Source organism: Etheostoma spectabile, unplaced genomic scaffold (assembly GCF_008692095.1).
Source record: "Etheostoma spectabile isolate EspeVRDwgs_2016 unplaced genomic scaffold, UIUC_Espe_1.0 scaffold00018866, whole genome shotgun sequence".
Taxonomy (NCBI): domain Eukaryota; kingdom Metazoa; phylum Chordata; class Actinopteri; order Perciformes; family Percidae; genus Etheostoma; species Etheostoma spectabile.
The window spans coordinates 13,138-31,042 of record NW_022604530.1 but is presented as its reverse complement, the minus strand read 5'-3'; the positions used below and the strand labels follow the sequence as shown (position 1 = coordinate 31,042).

Below are 17,905 nucleotides of genomic sequence, written 5' to 3'. Positions count from 1 at the left end.
AATTGAATGAACCCTGAGAATGGAGCAGGATTTAGCTCCAACACAAGATAAGCCATACAAAAGTGTAGCAAGATTTGCACTTTTGATTGGCAGAAAAACAGCAAGGACAAAATATTGGCCCTGTGACAGTGTGGGAATAGGTGATGACGCCTATGAGTTGAAATTATTTTTGGTGGGCTTTGCTGTTTGGCTAAGCCTTTTGTACATGTGAAAAACAAATATGCTCTCCAAAAGGAAACTCAGATTCTTAAACGTAGCCAAAATGTGACAGCATGGGAATATTGCACGTTGGCAGGAGCTTGACCAATTGGGAAAACCAAAATTGCCGTCTTTAACTAAAACTTTTTGTGCTTCCCCATGAAGCGCTTGGACGGGGTGCTAAGCAGCAGCTGTTATGTCCATTTCAAAATTACTGCCGTGACAACTGAGAACCGTCCGGGGAGGTCGCATCTGACAGCATAGAGGTGGTGGTCATCGCTTCTCGGCCTTTTGGCTAAGATCAGTGTAGTATCTGTTCTTATCAGTTTAATATCTGATATGTCCTCTATCAGGGGACAACATATTAAATGGATTTTTAGCAATGAGAGTTGAAAAAGGGGCTTGCTCCGTTCACTCCACGCATCGACCCGGTATTGCAGCATCGCTGGGAACGGTGCACCCATCTTCTGTCTTGTGGAAAAACAATTAACGATGCACATTGAGCTGCCCGTTGCCAAAACTGTCAATGGACCTGAAGAGCAATTGATATGAGTTGATCAAAATTGTTATATTTATTGCTGATTTGAAAACTATTTACATGACAGCATCGAGCTTCAGATCAATGGTGTTGTCATGGTAACAAACAAACTATATACAGAACGTTTTGCAACAATTAATACAACACATGGGGTTGCAATTATGAAGTAAAATGTAATGAAAAAGAGTTTTCATACTCAATATAACTTTCTTTTTTTAACTTTTATTTTTTTATGATCAGTGTGATTTTTTTTTTTTGGTTCTTTTTATTTTTTTTATTTTCACACCAGTATATGTGTGTGTGTGTGTGTGTGTGTGTGTGTGTGTGTGCGTGTGTGGTGTTGTTGTGTGGTGTGTGTGTGTGAGTAAGAGAGAGACACAGAGAGAGAGGGGGCGGGGGGGGGGGCAGCTGACAGTAAAAAAAAAAAAAATCTCCGATGGCAGAGACGCAACTGGAGTCGCATTTAAAACAAGCAGCATGTCTGAAACCCACGTTCACCAGAAATCTACTGGTTACTATGTAAGGACTACAAACCCCACGTTCACCAGAAATCTACTGGTTACTATGTAAGGACTACAAACCCCACGTTCACCAGAAATCTACTGGTTACTATGTAAGGACTACAAACCCCACGTTCACCAGAAATCTACTGGTTACTATGTAAGGACTACAAACCCCACGTTCACCAGAAATCTACTGGTTACTATGTAAGGACTACAAACCCCACGTTCACCAGAAATCTACTGGTTACTATGTAAGGACTACAAACCCCACGTTCACCAGAAATCTACTGGTTACTATGTAAGGACTACAAACCGAAGTTAAAAACAAACCTGAAGCTGAAGAAACCCTAAACGTTAACGGAACAGATCCGCAGACCGAATTGACTGACGGAGCAGGAGAGAGCGAGAGAGAGAGCGAGAGAGAGCGCATTTCTCCATGTTCTGTGTGTGTGTGATTGATCCGAGCGGGTTTGTAGGTGGGGGGGGGCGCTGTGATTATCACAGAACGCTGCGCGGCCAGTTGAGGAGTTTTATTCAATCCGAGCACGGATATTGACTCATATTACTCGGATAATACTTGTACTCGGCAAAAGTGCTTTATCCGTACCGGATACTCGTTTCAGCCGGACACTCGGATCACCCCTAGTGTATATGCAGTAATATAAAAGAAAGTTGATGTCATAATGAATTGTGATGATGACATAATGAATAGTGATGATGACATAATGAATGGTGATGATGAATCAAAAAGAAAGTTGATGTATATGCAGTAATGTAAAAGAAAGTTGATGTGTATGCACAAATCTAAACCCCACGCATCGACCCGGTATTGCAGCGTCACCGGGAACGGTGCACCCATCTTTTGTCTTGTGGAAAAACATTAACGATGCACGTGGAGCTGCCCGTTGCTCAAACTGTCAACGGACCTGAAGAGACATGGCTGGCAGATTTTACCGCCAGAAGTTGTCGCAAAAACTGAATGATCTGGGTTCCTGGTATCAAAACGTTGTTATAATACTTGACAAGATGAAGCCATACAAAATAACATATAATAGTTTGTTTAAAAACAAAATGAACTTAACATTAAACCTGTAAGCTCACTTGAAACTAGATGGGGAAAGTTGATAGGTTGATCTTTTTACCCTTTGCTGTGGCTTAAAAACAGGTTTCACTGAGATTTGAACTCAGATCACTGGATTCAAAGTCCAGAGTGCTAACCATTACAACATGGAACCTTTTGGAGTGTTGCAAGGGTTTCAACAATCACAACGCAGATTAAAAAGCAAAAATTACTGGCTAATATTTGATTTTAGAGACATATATTAGGTCTATATATAGGGGCATAGGTTGCATACAGCTCTCATTTAATACAGGACCATTAAATCAGATCTTTCTGCAGACCTTCATTGGCTAAATAGCAATTCCCATACTGGGAGTTGAACCCAGGCCACCTGGGTGAAAACCAGGAATCCTAACCACTAGACCATATGGGACTGGCTACATATTGATAACAGGGATTTCATAAATCAATTCATAGTCTGGCTGGAAATAGGCCTTCTCTTGAACGTGAATGAAGTAGCTTCTTAAGTAAGTTTTATCTTGAAGCTTTTGAGTGTTCTTTAGGTTTTTATCTGCTTTAACTATTACCGGACAGCGGGGGCACGGAGCAGAGCAGAGCGGCCATTAGGGAGGAATCCTCCTCCGTGTCCAGCTCCATTTTTAACTGGCGGTAAAAAACTTAACGTCGGAACTTTATGACGAATAGAAATGTTGACAGGTTGATTTCTGTTAAAAACAAACACAACTATAGTTAATAGAAAAAGAAAATATATATATGAAAAGCCGTCTTGGTTCATCTTTCCACTGTTCCTACAATCACCACTCTGGTCTGGTTGGAAACTTAAGGATCTAAATAAAGAATTAGGAGTTTAAACAGAGACACAACAGGAAGAATAAATCCATCAAATCAAGTCCCCAATAATCAGCATGTGGCCTTGTTTTATTTCAGGTAGTCAGCATGGAGCTGTTCCACATTCCCAGACATTTAAAACAAGTCAATCATTGGCGTTATCCTACGAGTCAGATGAATAAATCAGCTGTTTGCTATTTGAGCTGCTCTGTTTCCTGCTGCTCCGTCATTCTTTAGTGTCCTCTGGAAACAGGTTGCTGTCCTTTATGTCTCTTTTGGGATGACATCATCAGCTTTAGTTTGCTTTAGTCTGAAGAAACTCCAACAGATTTAAACACATGCAGTCACAGAAAAAACAAACAGGGAGTAGAAAATGTCAGACAAAGAATATGAAGTGAAAAGTCCCCAAAGTAGGAAAATATAATGTTAATCTACCAAACAACAATAACTGGAGAACATCCAATTAAACATGGCCGACTTCCAGCATGTCAGTAATGAAGAGAAGAATGTTTGGACATATTAAAGATTAATTTTATTTTTATTTAACCTTTATTTAACCTGGAAAATCCCATTGAGCTACAGTAACTCTTCTTCCAGGGAGTCCTGCCAAGACAGGCGGCAATAAGTTTCATAATACATGAAAGACAGGACAATGGTTCCATACTACACCACGAATCTCTATGGATACTACAACACAAACAAGACATTACACTTAACTTAATAAACCCGCGAACACTAAAAATGACCAAAAACTAACTTTTAACAATATTTGGAGATGATATACAAATCTTGAGTGCTTTTTGTGCCCAATAATCAACAGTGGTGGTTAACCTGCAACATGGGCTTTAAAGATCTAAATAGATTTTCTCACCTCAGAGTCATCTGGAGCACGTAACGATTAGCTTTTGTCCCTCTGAACCCTGAGTGACAATCACTCTGCAGTGAATGAGATGCAGTTCCCCCCCTTACTTTCAGGGATCATTTCTAGAGTTTCTGACTTGAGGAATGTGTTTCTAAAGTGTTTGGTCTCGCTGACCACGATGATGAGTTGTGATATTCCTTTCTGAGCGTGAAGCTGACAGAGAGTAATGATTCACTTTATATGCTCTCTGTCATTGATGATCGTTCTTTGCTTCTTTATGGAGTATTGAGGAAGGGAATATGTTCAGAGTGGTAGTAGCAGATATATGAAAAACTTGCATGTATGAAGGTAATAAAACATGCAAAATTATAGTCAGTCTTGAAGTATGTTTTGTCCATGGTGGACAAGGTTACTTTAACGGGTTAACACCTACTTTCTTGACATTGTAATACTTTATGGCCAGTGTAGAAATGTAAACTGAGTTAAGCCATAATTTCTCTTGATTTCTACCTTGCATTTCCTACTTTGACATGTCAAAAAGGTGCATTGTTTGAAAGCCCATCTCTACACATCCATGTTCCACTCCCACAGGTGTTTCCACTTGACTAATCAGATTGTGTGGCTTTTACAGGCTCAGCTTGATTGACATGTATTAAAGGGGTGGAACGGTACACTTAAGTCCAGGTGGACGGGATGGCATGTTGTAACGAGGTTTGCGTACATACAGCAAATACTTGAAGCCAGGTTACTCTACGAGTGGATACGGGGCGTTGAAGGTGATGTGGAAATCCTGATTGATTCAGTGATTTTTTGGCCCTATTTGTATTTGGATCTAAAGGCTGGTTAACCACTATAGGGAGGAGACGTTGGACAGTTTTTTTGTCTCGTTCCAGTGATTGGCATGTCTAGGTGATGGCGTTGGATATAAGTTAGCATGTTGGATGTATTTCCACTCACGTACCAACAACGCCGGCCCACAGTCCTCGTTTTATCCACCACTTTCTCACCTGTACTACTGGAACTGACTGGGAAACCAAAGTTTCCCCGTGGGTCGCCACCACTCGCCGTAGGACAGGCTGCTCTTCCTTAGTGCTGCTGGCTCTGACTCATATGAAGGGAAATATGGGGCAAAAGGTGAGAGTTTGCAGAACAAAAAAATCTGAACTTATGTGTTTAAATTTGCAGTTGTAAAAATAAAATTTGCACTTGCAAAAATATTCACCCACGTGTGATCTTAATTTGATGTCACACAATGAAAAAGAACACGAGAGCTTGTAAAAAAAAATCTGAATTTGTAATATGCACTTGTAGAAAATATTCACACACCGGTATTCTGAATGTGAAGTCCCAGAAATAATATTCACAAATGTGTAGATTGATATTTCCATGAACAGAATGTCAGCTGCAAGCGTGTAGTGCAACATTTACTTGTGTACTTTTTTAAAATTCTGGTTCATTTTCCATCACAACCACAACTCAGTGATGACAACCTCTCAAACTAATTAGTACCTGTGGACTGAGTCTGTGGCGCTCTGAGCCAACAGGACGGGGGGGGGGGAAAATCAGGGTTCCATCACCAGATGAGGGACATCTCTGTCTGTCTTATTCATGTAGCATGGAAGCTAACGTTAGCTAACTAGCCAACGGCCGGGCCAACTCACAATCGGACTGAAAATTGTTCTTGAAAAATGCTAATAAACAGTAAAAAAAAACTAAAAATAACACTGTAATATATTTCTTGTCCTGCCAATGCACCACCTGTCTGTACTTTGTATATCACATTGCACTTTTCTGGTTAGACACAAACGGCATTTCGTTGTCTTTGTACTTGTACTATGCACAATGACAATAAAGTTTAATCTAATCTAATAAAAAAAAAAGATGGATGTCTTTACACAAGAGCAGTACACACAAGTATGCGCCGTTTGGGACGTCATTTTCTCTAACTCCAGTAACTGTGTGTGCTCAGCAACTTCCTATAATTTAACCCTCTGAGACCTAAGGTCATTTTCATAGCTCATTGTCCGTCTGCTTCTATTTTCTATAAAAGCTTGTAAAACATCAACCCTGGTGTCTACATTCAAGATATCAACATAATTTCTTTCAGAACAAACTGGGCATTTAGAATATTTGTGCTGCACTGAGGTCACTTGAATGTTAAAAACGGTTGTAGGACCTTAAAGGGAACATGAATCTCCCAGATATGTTTTGATATCACACACAGAGCAGTACGAGCTGAGCCAGTCTCCTCTAAAACACTTCTCATAAGTCCTGGGAGTCACACTGGGAAGAAATAAACATTAGAACTTATACAACTATGCATTTATTTTCAGCTTAATTTACCCAACAGAACAGCTTCGGAGTCATTGGAATGAGTTGAATCGTGGTCGTCTCGCTCCCCTCTAGCGCCTGTGAGCAGAAACCCCCTTGCAACTTTCAGTCAGCGAGTCTGTTGGACAGGGGCCTCCTCCAGATTTTCCCAATTTACCTGTACTACCGTTAGGGCTTACCAGGTCTGTCCAGAGTCCTCCGCCACCCCCTGACCTAACGCACCACCAGATGGTGATCAGTTGACCGCTCCGCCCCTCTCTTCCCCTGAGTGTCCAAAACATACGGCCTCAGATCACAACAATTATAAAAATCAATCATTGCTCTTAGACCTAGGGTGCTCTGGTACCACATACACCTATGAGCACCCTGTGTTTGAACATGGTGTTTGTTATGGACAATCCATGACTAGCACAGAAGTCTAACAACAGACAACCACTCTGGTTCAGATCAGGGAGGCCGTTCCTCCCAATCACGCCTCTCCAAGTATCTCCATCATTGCCCACGTGTGCGTTGAAGTCCCCCAGCAGAACTGTGGAGTTATGGAGCCCCATACAGGACTCTATTCAAGGTCTCCAAGAAGGCCAAATACCCCAAACTCTTGTTTGGTGCATATGCACAAACGTGGAAAATATAATGTTCCTTAATAAAAATCGATGAGTGGTCCCTGTCCCACATACCCCCCGGCAATAGTTACACAAGCACATCCTCTGTTTCCCCAAGCACTCTTTACCTAATACCCAATAATACATTACACAATCTTTATTTTAAAAAGAATGCTATCCCATTGTTAGTACACGTGAGTGTCACTAGTCTAAAGCCTCCTGTCCACTATCTTGTCGGGATCATTTGGATGCAGCCTTGGCCCTTCACCAGGCGAGGTCGCTGTTACTGAAGCTTCTAGTAATGAACCCATTTTCAAACCAATTCCTCTAAGTGGTTCAGTGCTTCACCAAAGCTTCATTTGCCCTTCACTATCAACACCTAGTTTCTTGACTTTGTAATGCCTTATGTCTACTGTAAAAATCTAAATTGAGTTGTGCCATAATTCATTTTTATTTATACCTTTGGTTTTCCTACTGTGACATTTCAAAATGTCAAAAGGTGCATTGTTTGAAAGCCCATCTCTACACATCCATGTTCCACTCCCACAGGTGGTTTCACACGTGCTAGTTGTCCCTTAAATTCACAGTTTATTTTTGTAATTTATTGGTGTTTTTCTGTATTTAAAAAAAAAAAAAACAGAAAAATTCTGTAAAGTTAACATGAAAATGTATGTAAAAGTACAAATTTGCTTTAGAGTGTATCAAGTCCTGACCATTCCCTGACCGGGAATTGAACCCGGGCCACGGCGGTGAGAGCGCCGAATCCTAGCCACTAGACCATCAGGGAGTCACATCTTACAAATTTATCTTTGTAGATGTGAGTTTCCTCTTCACTTACTGGAATGACTCATGTTGTTTTAGGCGAGGAATGGCGCCTGGCTAGAGCTTCAGAAGGCAGGACATGACAGATTACACATCTGTCACATAGTCAGTTTGTAGTCTTAAATACCAAGTCTCTTGCTGTTCCTTGACTAGTTGGCCACCCCTGCTTTGCATCGCTCCAGGTAAGTAGAAAGCAATCTGTTATGCACCTTTGCATTGCACTAAAATGTTAAAATTTGGACCTGAATCCAAAATAACATTACTTCCTTGACATTCCCAGACATTGTTTTTTTGGAAAAAAATGTTGGTTAGGGGTTTAGTTATTGTTTGAAAAATAAAAAGAATTGTTATTGAAATGGAGGCAGATGAAGTGTTTATGATCAATGATGTCAACAGGATACATCCGCTGTCGGGGGTTTGATTTAAAGGGAATGGAACTCTTTAACACTGTTGGGGTTCTAGCGTTAAACTAATGAGGAAGAATTTGACAAATCTAAATCAACCAAAAACAAGTCTAGGAACTTACTCTTTCAAATGTTGCACCTGTATCTGTCAAGTCCTGACCAGGAACTGAACCCAGGCCGCGGCAGTGCGAGCTCCAAATCCTAGCCACTAGACCATCAGGGAGTCCCATCCGTCAAATTTTATTTTTGTAGATGTGATTTTTCTTTGTGTGTAATTTAGCATCTTTCTCATCTTTTCTCTCATTACCTCCCTCTTCCCCTTTTTCCTCTTCCCCCCCATGAGACTATTGTTCCCCAGCTTTGACGCAATGGATAATGTGTCTGATTACAGATCAGAAGATTCTAGGTCTGATTCCTGGCTAGCTCGTAGTGCTCTTTGGCGACTAAATCCCTTGTTCGTCATTTCCAACTTTACCCCCCAGGACAAACTCTACAAAGAAAATGTACATGTATAAAGAGCCAAATGATGAGTAACTATAATAGCTTTACAATTGTAATTGTAAAATTGTAAAGCTAGTTCTCTGTAATGCCTCCACATTTTTCCATCCTCTGCTTCATTTTACATTGATAGAAACTGGACAGCTTAGGATAAAGTTCCTGCAGGAGGCCCCACATTTTGGACTACAACAAAGATTTGACTGGCTTTCTGCACATTTGCCAACAAAGATCACCACTGTTTGCATAGAATGGTGTGAGAAGCCAGGTACTCCCAATGCTCTCAACGTAGGGCTAGTGGGGCAATGGGTAACGCGTCTGGCTACAGATCACAAGATGTTAGGGTTGACTCCTGGATAATTTGTTCTGTTCTTTAGCTATTAAATTACTTGATCCTCATTTCCAAGTTTACTCCTGTACAAACTGTCTATCACAGTAAATTTACACATATTTGGAGCCAAATGATGCGTAAATATCTTTTCATGTGCTAAAACAGCTCTAAATCCTTCAATTTAACTGAAGCACAGCTATCATCAAGCTTTCTCTGTTGTCTTTTTAGAATCAGCAGTACTAGAAAACTATCCCTGGAATTGTCAGTTGTTACTCATCAATTAGGGGAACCTAGAACATAGCAGCATATTTGTGGATCCGATTTCCGACTATGCTATCACAACAACGCGGTGATTTTAATACCAAATGGTCGCGATCTTATAGTGCTTGGTACTCTGCGTTGCGGTGGCTGCAGCAACCTCGGTAGGAATCTGGGTCACGGCACCTGTGAGAAGCTACTTTCCTGTTGTTTCTTTGAATTACTACATCTTCTGCTTTACTTTACATTGATAGAAACTAGACAGCGTGGCCTAAAAGTCCTGCAAGAGTCCCCAAATTTTGGACTGTAACAAACGGTTAACTGGCCTTCTATACACTTGCCAACAAAGATCAACCCTGTTTGCATACAATGGTGTGAGAACGTAGCTATTGCTAATGCTGAACGTAAGGCTAGTGGCGCAATGGATAACGTGTCTGATTACGGCTCAGAAGATTCTAGGTTTGACTCCTGGCTAGCTCATACTGTCAACAGTTGATATTTCAGAGTTCCCACTATGCTTTCACAACAACAAGGCCCTACTGCTACCAAGTGGCCGTGATCTTCTAGTGCAGGGGTGGCGAACCTGCGGCTCGTGAGCCGCATGCGGCTCTTTGCCTGCTCCTGTGAGGCTCTTGCCTTACTGCGTGGCTGGGTTGAAAAAATAAATGAAAAGAAAAAACTTAATTTTACATATTTATAAATACATATACTGTGTATATAAGACCCTTTTGCGTTTGGTATCGCGTCGGTCTGTAACATTATAGGACGTAGAACAATTTTCAGTCCGATTGTGATTTTAACTATTGGCTAGTTAGCTAACGGTAGCTTCCATGCTACATAAGTAAGCCACACAGAGTTCCAGAGTTCCAAATGCTCCAGTCCTTTCTTTGCATTAATACTGGTTCTTAACATGCTTCCACTGGCTCAGATTATGGAAAACAACAAAATAAGTTACCATAGTTATACGGACAACACACAAATTTGCATAACCTTATCGCCAGGAGACTATAGTCCAATACATAAACTGACTGAGTGCATCAAACAAATTAACGACTGGATGTGCCAGAACTTTCTGAAATTAAATGAAGGAAAAACTGAGGTGGTTGTTTTAGGAGCAAAAGAGGAACGATTAAAAGTCTGCGCTCAGCTTCAAACAACAATATTAAAAACAACAGACAAAGCCAGAAATCTTGGTGTAGTCATGGACTCAGACCTGAATTTTAACAGCCACATTAAGACAATTACAAAGTCAGCCTACTATCACCTTAAGAATATATCAAGGGTTAAAGGACTTATGTGTCAACAGGATTTGGAAAAACTGGTCCATGCTTTCATCTTCAGCAGACTTGACTACTGTAACGGGGTCTTTACAGCTCTCCCTAAAAAATCAATCAGACAGCTGCAGCTGATTCAGAACGCTGAAGGCTGAAGACCTTTCTTTTGGATGTTGCCTTTCTTTAAATGGTTGTTAATTTCTTTAATGTTTGATTTTGTATACTGCACTGTAACTTTTATTCTTGTGTTTTATCTATTTTTATTTTTTAACTATTTTTTAACTCTTTTTGTGTAAAGCACTTTAAATTGCCCTATGGCTGAAAGGTGCAATACAAATAAAGCTTCCTTGCCTTGCCTTGAATAGGATATCACTATTAGTGGAAATCGGTATTTCTCTGCTTTTTAGGTTGCCATGGCCGAGTGGTTAAGGCAATGGACTTGAAATTCATTGGGAACTCCCCTCGCAAGTTTGAATCCTGCCGACAAAGAAAGCCATCCTTTAATGGTGGTCACACATCCTTCTATGGCAGATGTACCTTCATGGACAATATTGTAATACCTCATAGGTACTGGAAGCCACTGTTGCATCTCTGAGCATTTATTTTCAGTCTCAATGACCAGATGTGTTGCAAGATTTGCAGTGAACGTTATATTGTCCAGCAATGGTGGTATAGTGGTGAGCATAGCTGCCTTCCAAGCAGTTGATATGGCTTTGATTCCAAGCAGGTATTATGGTAGAGTCTTTTAAAAGAGCTGCAAAAGCTATTCATTTGTACTGTAGTATATTTATTGTTTTATGCTCCAGTATTAGGTGGAACCACTTCATTTCACAAACTGATGCTTTGTTAAACATCAACAGACAGGAAATAGATACAAAGCATAGCAATTAGCAGAGGATGGTTTCGATCCATCGACCTCTGGGTTATGGGCCCAGCACGCTTCCGCTGCGCCACTCTGCTCTGGAATTGCTGCCCAGGTCTGTGACTAACATTTTGATGGAAGGTGGCAACCAAGGTTCCAACCGCTCACGGGTTGGAAAGTTATTTGGTAGACCTTGCAACTATCTTTTATGTGAGCTTCCTGATTACTCACACATTGATTATTCACATGTAACACTTGTGATTTTCTGTTTTTTTTTTTAAACAGGGCATTGTGAGTACAGATATAAACATCAGTAAGGAGTCTACCAAGTAGCCTCGTATCATTTTAGTTTGGACACCCAGTGAGGCTTACCGCAATGGTTTGGACTGGGTCGACTAGGGTTTCCGGCTGCTCTTGTAATTGTCAGCCCAAACATATGGGCGTTCATGGAGACATGGAAGAAAGTCACTAGGGTGGCAATTTGCTTGACAATGGCAATACATTGCGCGAGATGTTAATGGCATCTTATTGACCTTGTACCCCAATGTGCAATACAGGCTAAATCCCATGGTGGGAATCAAGATCCACCAATGTTTCTGTCCACAATGTCCACCTGAATCAAGAAATGTCCCTGCCAAATGGGAAATAGACCTGACAATTGGGTCAACATTGTGCAATTATCTTCAAAATGTCCAACTAAGTCCACAAGTATACCTGCCAGATGGGAAATAAACTGATCTAAACGTGTCAAATATTGCCGTACAATGCCCACAGTGTCCGTTTTGGTTCCTGATCCATGCTATTACCCCTAAAGATCACAACTAGGCCAAGGGCAACTGGACTTGGTAAAAGGTTCTCTGCAGAAGTTTTGTCTCTCATCCAAGAGACTTCTTTAGTTGTTTTTTTTTACACAGAAAGGGTTGGACGCAGTGCCTACTCCCCCACCCATATCTGACAATTAGTAGCTGTGGGGAAAGGGGGGTTTCAAAGCTAACAGACCAATCAACAAGCAATTCTGATGCACTATACTGGCCCATTCAGGATGAGCACTGTATACTCTGACTGCAGCAACACAAGTTCAAATTTCAGTGATAACTAATTTTTATGGTGAATACGAGACTGAATGCAAAGTGATCCTTTTAATGGGTAGCAGGGGGATTGGGTCGACATGATGATGCAAACAGAGGTAATCTCTGCAACAACAAGGTGCTGCTGGGATTTGAACCCAGGATCTCCTGTTTACTAGACAGGCACTTTAACCAACTAAGCCACAGCACCTCCATTAGCAGGTGTAATGTTAATTCTCAATTTCTCTTTTGCCTTGAATAAGCTAAACATGCAGTGTACTGATTGGCAGTATTGGGAGTAACGTGTTACAAAAGTAACGCACATAAAGTAATGTATTCGTTTTTGCTTTAACACAGTAATATAACTCTTTACTAATTACATTTCAGTAATATTATACTTGTTAAAACAACAAGAAACACAAACATTAAAGTGGAGCCAGTGAAGCTCGGTCCACCAGGTGGACCAGTCACCATTTGAACCAGACTGGGGAGGACGCTTCAGGGCCCAGCACGAATCGTGGAGCAAGAGCTACGGCCACAACAGTGCCTTCTGACGTCCACTGTTCCTTCCAACATGGAGCTCTTCCAGATCATTGAGAAGCTCTATCAGCTGGATGTGCTGCAATACAAAAATGAGAAAGTGGTGACCATGTCTAGATGCCTCCTGGGGACCTCCCTAGGGAGGTGGTCCAGGCACGTCCAGCTGGGAGTAGGTCTCGGGGAGGATCCAGGACTAGGTGGAGGGAATATATCTCTAACCTGGCCTGGGAACGCCTAAGGATCCCCCAGTTGCTCAGAAAAGGGAAGTTCGGGGTCCCCTGCTGGAGCTGCTTGACAAAGATGGATGGATGGTTGGAACCCTGTTCACTAGCTCATTGTAATCTTGCATGACACATAAACCTGTAGGAGGCACTGTAGCTTAGTGGTTAAAACACCTGTCTTGTAAACAAGAGATCCTGGGTCCAAATTCAGTGCCTTAATTATCAGTCAATATTTATGTCATCAGCACTAGAAAGAGTGTATATATATATATATATATTTATTTTTTTGTTGTTGTTGCTATAGTGCCTAACAAGCATTATTTAATTTTGCCCAGTTGTGGCCTGTTGATGGGCAATAAAGGGAAATGGATTGGACCCATTTTATAATGCTTGTTTTGTTGGGGCTGAACGTGGCCCAGGTGTACACCAGGACCCTGTGACATCACTGTCGGGTGGGGTTTTAGGTGCATGTGATGCTGACTGAGGTCAGAGGTGAAATAAACATGAACCTTACCGGCCAAGGCACTTTGGGCACTGACTGCCTGATTTTAACGTCTTCAGTATACATCACTGAATTCTTATTTATTTATTATTATTTATTTATTTATTTTGGATTTCAAGTCCAAATCACAGCTGTAAAATATGTTCTGTTTTTACAGCAGAGGGGTTCTCTGCTGAGGCCTGACAAACTCCATTACAGTTGGTACCATCAATCAGACAAAAAAGAGCCTATTTCACAAGTACCTTGGGCAGTTCTGAATGACTGATGGGGATTCCTAAGCATTTCAGTCCCATGTGTACAGACAAGATTAACAACAACATCGCCACGTCAGAAAAGTTTCTGGTGTGCAAAGACCAATAAAATGCCATGCTCACGCCACACAGGAGGCCTTTCCCCTGACTTCCACCAGCGGCAGATCCACTCCGCTTCGTGTCTGCTCCGTGATCCGCAGTCCATCAACACCCACCAGATGACACACACACACACACACACACACACACACACACACACACTAGGGCTGCACGATCTTGACAAAATGTGATATTGCAATATTGATTATGAATACTGCAATATCAATATGAATTCTGATATTTTTAAACATATGTAAAATTACAAAATAGATTAATAACAAATTAAACAAGTTTTCTTACAACAAAAAGGTTTGTTTCTACTGACAGTCTGCCGTTGGGCCACAAGGTCTACTTACTAATGAATATACACATGCACTTTCTTTTTGATTAATGCACATACACATGCACTTTCTTTTTGATTAATGTCAACTTTCTTTTAAGCTGCAGTTCTGGAATGTTAAATTGCAGTTCTAGAACAATAGAACTGAAATTTTAGAATTTGAACATGCATCGTCACCAGACTTTAGTTTGATCTGAGGAACAGGAGGTCAGCACAGGCCACGATCGTAGAATGCAGGCACATTTTAGTCTGGTAAATTTCAGGGATTTTTACACTGGGATGGAAGTGCTAATCTTGCGATTGACATTCGATCTGCCCCAATACAGAAACCTGATACTGTGCAGAACTCAGGCATTCGCACGCACACTCTCTAAAACAACATCACCCAACGTGGGGCTCGAATCCACGACCTTGAGATTAAGAGTATCATGCGCTACCAACTGAGCTAGCCAGGCACTTCTCAAGTTTTGAGTTGCGGTCCAAATATTTCACTCAAAAGTTCTGAAATGTTACAGTTCTAGAATGTTAAGCTGCCATTCTACAATGTTAGCTTTAAATTCTAGAATGTTAAGCTGCAGTTCTAGAATGTTAGGTTGAAGTTCTAGAATGTAAAGATGCAGTTCTAGAAAGTTAAGCTTTCATTCTAGAAATTTGAGTTGCAATTCCAGAACAATAGGTTGAAGTTTTAGAATTTGTATAAGTTGCATTCCCAAAAGGTTGCTCATAGTCCTAAAATGTTACATTGTAGTTTTAGAATGGTAAGCTGCAGTTCTGGAATGTTAAGTTGCAGTTGTAGAACAATAGGTTGTAGTTCTAGAATTTTAAGAGTCATGGTCCTAAAATGTTACTTACAGTTCAACAATGTTATGTTGTAGTTCTAGAACGTTAAGCTGCCATTATACAATGTAAAGTTGCAATTCAAGACCAATAGGTTGAAGTTTTAGAATATTTGTAAGTTGCGGTCCCAAAATGTTACTTACAGTTCTAAAAGGTTACATCTTAGTTCTAGAATGGTAAGTTGCAGTTCTAGAATGTTAGGTTTGAGTTCTAGAATGTTAATATTCAGTTCTAGAATGTTAGATTTAAGTTCAAGAATGTTAAGCTGCAGTTCTGGAATGTTAAGTTGCAGTTGTAGAACAATAGGTTGTAGTTTTAGAATTTTAAGAGTCATGGTCCTAAAATGTTACTTACAGTTCAACAATGTTATGTTGTGGTTCTAGAACGTTAAGCTGCCATTATACAATGTAAAGTTCCAATTCAAGAACAATAGGTTGAAGTTTTAGAATATTTGTAAGCTGCGGTCCCAAAATGTTACTACAATGTTGTGTTGTAGTTCTAGAATGTTATGTTTAATTTCTAGAATGTTAAGCTGTTAATCTAGAATGTTAGGTCAAAGTTCAAGAATGTTAACCTGCAGTTCTGGAATGTTAAGTTGCAGTTCTGGAACAATAGGTTGAAGTTGTAGAATTTTAAGAGTTGCAGCCCTAAACTGTTAATTACAGTTCTAAAATGTTACGTTGAATGTTAAGCTGCCATTCTACAATGTTAGCTTTAAATTCTAGAATGTTAAGCTGCAGTTCTAGAAAGTTAAGCTGCAGTTCTAGAAATTTGAGCTGCAATTCAAGAACAACTGGCATAGTGGTGCCAGTTATGTCATGCAGGTTTGCAGGATTTTCACAATCTGCTAGTGGCCATGATGAGTTGTGACTTTGAGCTTTTTAACCGTTTTGGCCAATTTAGCCAATTTTCAACCAGTTTGTGCAATAACATTTGGTGTTCTCAGGCATTGTGCAAATTATGGTCTACTCTCCTGCTGTCCAGAAGACCGTGATCATGGCAACAAGCTTAATGGTCTTCATTTACTTGCACTTCAATTTGTAGTTCAGCAGATTGTTGTTTCTACAGTCAGCTGCTTCAGAAGCCTGGGTAGCTCAGTCGGTAGAGCATCAGACTTTTAATCTGAGGGTCCGGGGTTCAAGTCCCTGTTCAGGCGTAGAGTTGCACATTCTGCTAGATGAGTTGTCCATTTGACATACCTGAACACTTCAAACAGTGTCATATTTTGTGTTCCATGCACAAGTCTTTAAAAAGAATTGTTACGCAGGTTTGTATCATAACAATGTTGCTGGTAAGTCTAAATGAACAATGGGCAACCTATATCCGTATATATATATATATATATATATATATATATATATATATATATATATATATATATATATCTGTATAACCATATAACCTTCCGTCAGCCTGGCTACAGTGCTGAAGATAAACCTGGGGTTGTTCCTATTTTCCTCCATTAATGACGAGTAGTACGTCAAACTACATCTATGATTTAATACAAGACCAATAATAAAGAGCTTACTTATCTTGCTAGAGACCTTCATCGACCTTCAGAGCTGACACTGCTTCCTTTTGCTTTGCACCCTCGGTGTGTCCGGTTCAGAATCCCCGTCCTCCTCTAGGCCCCTTGTGACTGTGCCGCCGCCGCTGCCGCCGCTGCCGCCACTACAGCCGTCACTACAGCCGCCACCACCACAGGACCTCCTCGCTTTGACGACGGCTTTGACAAGTGCGGCGGACGCCTCCGTGCGAGGCAGACGCCGCCGTCTCTCGATGAGCGGATTCACAAACGCCCTTCCCAACTGCTCGAGGAACGCCCTCCTCTTGTTGAGCTTGCCGCGCATCCACTCGGGCCTGAGCTCTCGCCACAGCACAAAGGCGTTGTAGGCGGACACGTCGAGGATGTTGTGGAACACGGCGAGGGTCCAGCGCACCATCTTCCTGCGACAGCTGTATGTGTCCACGAGCTTGTCCAGGTTGTCCACGCATCCCTTGGTGTGGTTGTAGTGGAGGATGATGTCAGGTTTGGCTTGCCTGCCGGCGCCAACGCACGCATCCCCCGTGTGCAGCGTGCTCAGCAGCACCACGTTCCTGTGCCTCTTGGGCACGTAGGACACCAGAGTGGGGACGGGCGTGAAGGCAAACTTGGACGAGAAGACCGCACGGCCCTTTGTGGCGAGCAACGCCCCCGGCAGCTCAGGCTTGTTTTTGCCCATCGTGCCCACCGCGGTGAGGCGCCGCTCAACGAGCAGCCGCTGGACCAGCACGTAGGAGGTGAAAAAGTTGTCGCACGTCACGTTACGCAGGCCCCTCAGGCCCTAGGTCACGTCCAGCACCACGCGGGCGACCAGATTCCTCTCGGGTGTGTGAAAGTGGCGTGTCCAAACAAGAAGATGGAACATGATGGAAAGAGATGGAAGAAAAAATTTAACACACACACACACACACACACACACACTAAGACAATTGTACGGCAATGGTACAAAAAAAACCCGAAAACACAACAAAGCAACAAATACAACACCTCTAAAGGGCACCAGCTGCTCGTCCACCGTCACACACCTCTCGTACGGCCGCCAGTTTGTCCAAGGCTTGGCGGACAGCTCTTGACTCACGGTCGTCGAATCGCAACAGTCTAGAGTACGCGTGGAAC

The 17,905-nt window shown here is 41.6% G+C and overlaps 8 non-coding genes across 8 annotated transcripts; 3 read left to right on the top strand and 5 right to left on the bottom strand.

The window, feature by feature from the left end:
* Positions 1-473: 473 nt before the first annotated feature.
* LOC116682988 (U2 spliceosomal RNA) lies at positions 474-663 on the top strand. Its single transcript, XR_004330499.1, has one exon. It is a non-coding gene; the product is annotated as a U2 spliceosomal RNA (small nuclear RNA).
* Positions 664-2,402: 1,739 nt separating this feature from the next.
* trnaq-uug (transfer RNA glutamine (anticodon UUG)) lies at positions 2,403-2,474 on the bottom strand. The gene has a single exon. It is a non-coding gene; the product is annotated as a tRNA-Gln (tRNA).
* Positions 2,475-2,660: 186 nt separating this feature from the next.
* Positions 2,661-2,732, bottom strand: trnae-uuc (transfer RNA glutamic acid (anticodon UUC)). Its single transcript has one exon. It is a non-coding gene; the product is annotated as a tRNA-Glu (tRNA).
* Positions 2,733-4,107: 1,375 nt separating this feature from the next.
* LOC116682989 (small nucleolar RNA U3) lies at positions 4,108-4,323 on the top strand. The gene has a single exon (XR_004330500.1). It is a non-coding gene; the product is annotated as a small nucleolar RNA U3 (small nucleolar RNA).
* A 3,335-nt stretch (positions 4,324-7,658) lies between these two features.
* On the bottom strand, positions 7,659-7,730 carry trnae-cuc (transfer RNA glutamic acid (anticodon CUC)). Its single transcript has one exon. It is a non-coding gene; the product is annotated as a tRNA-Glu (tRNA).
* Positions 7,731-11,415: 3,685 nt separating this feature from the next.
* Positions 11,416-11,487, bottom strand: trnam-cau (transfer RNA methionine (anticodon CAU)). Its single transcript has one exon. It is a non-coding gene; the product is annotated as a tRNA-Met (tRNA).
* A 1,106-nt stretch (positions 11,488-12,593) lies between these two features.
* On the bottom strand, positions 12,594-12,667 carry trnat-agu (transfer RNA threonine (anticodon AGU)). The gene has a single exon. It is a non-coding gene; the product is annotated as a tRNA-Thr (tRNA).
* A 3,662-nt stretch (positions 12,668-16,329) lies between these two features.
* Positions 16,330-16,402, top strand: trnak-uuu (transfer RNA lysine (anticodon UUU)). Its single transcript has one exon. It is a non-coding gene; the product is annotated as a tRNA-Lys (tRNA).
* The last annotated feature ends 1,503 nt before the right edge of the window (positions 16,403-17,905 follow it).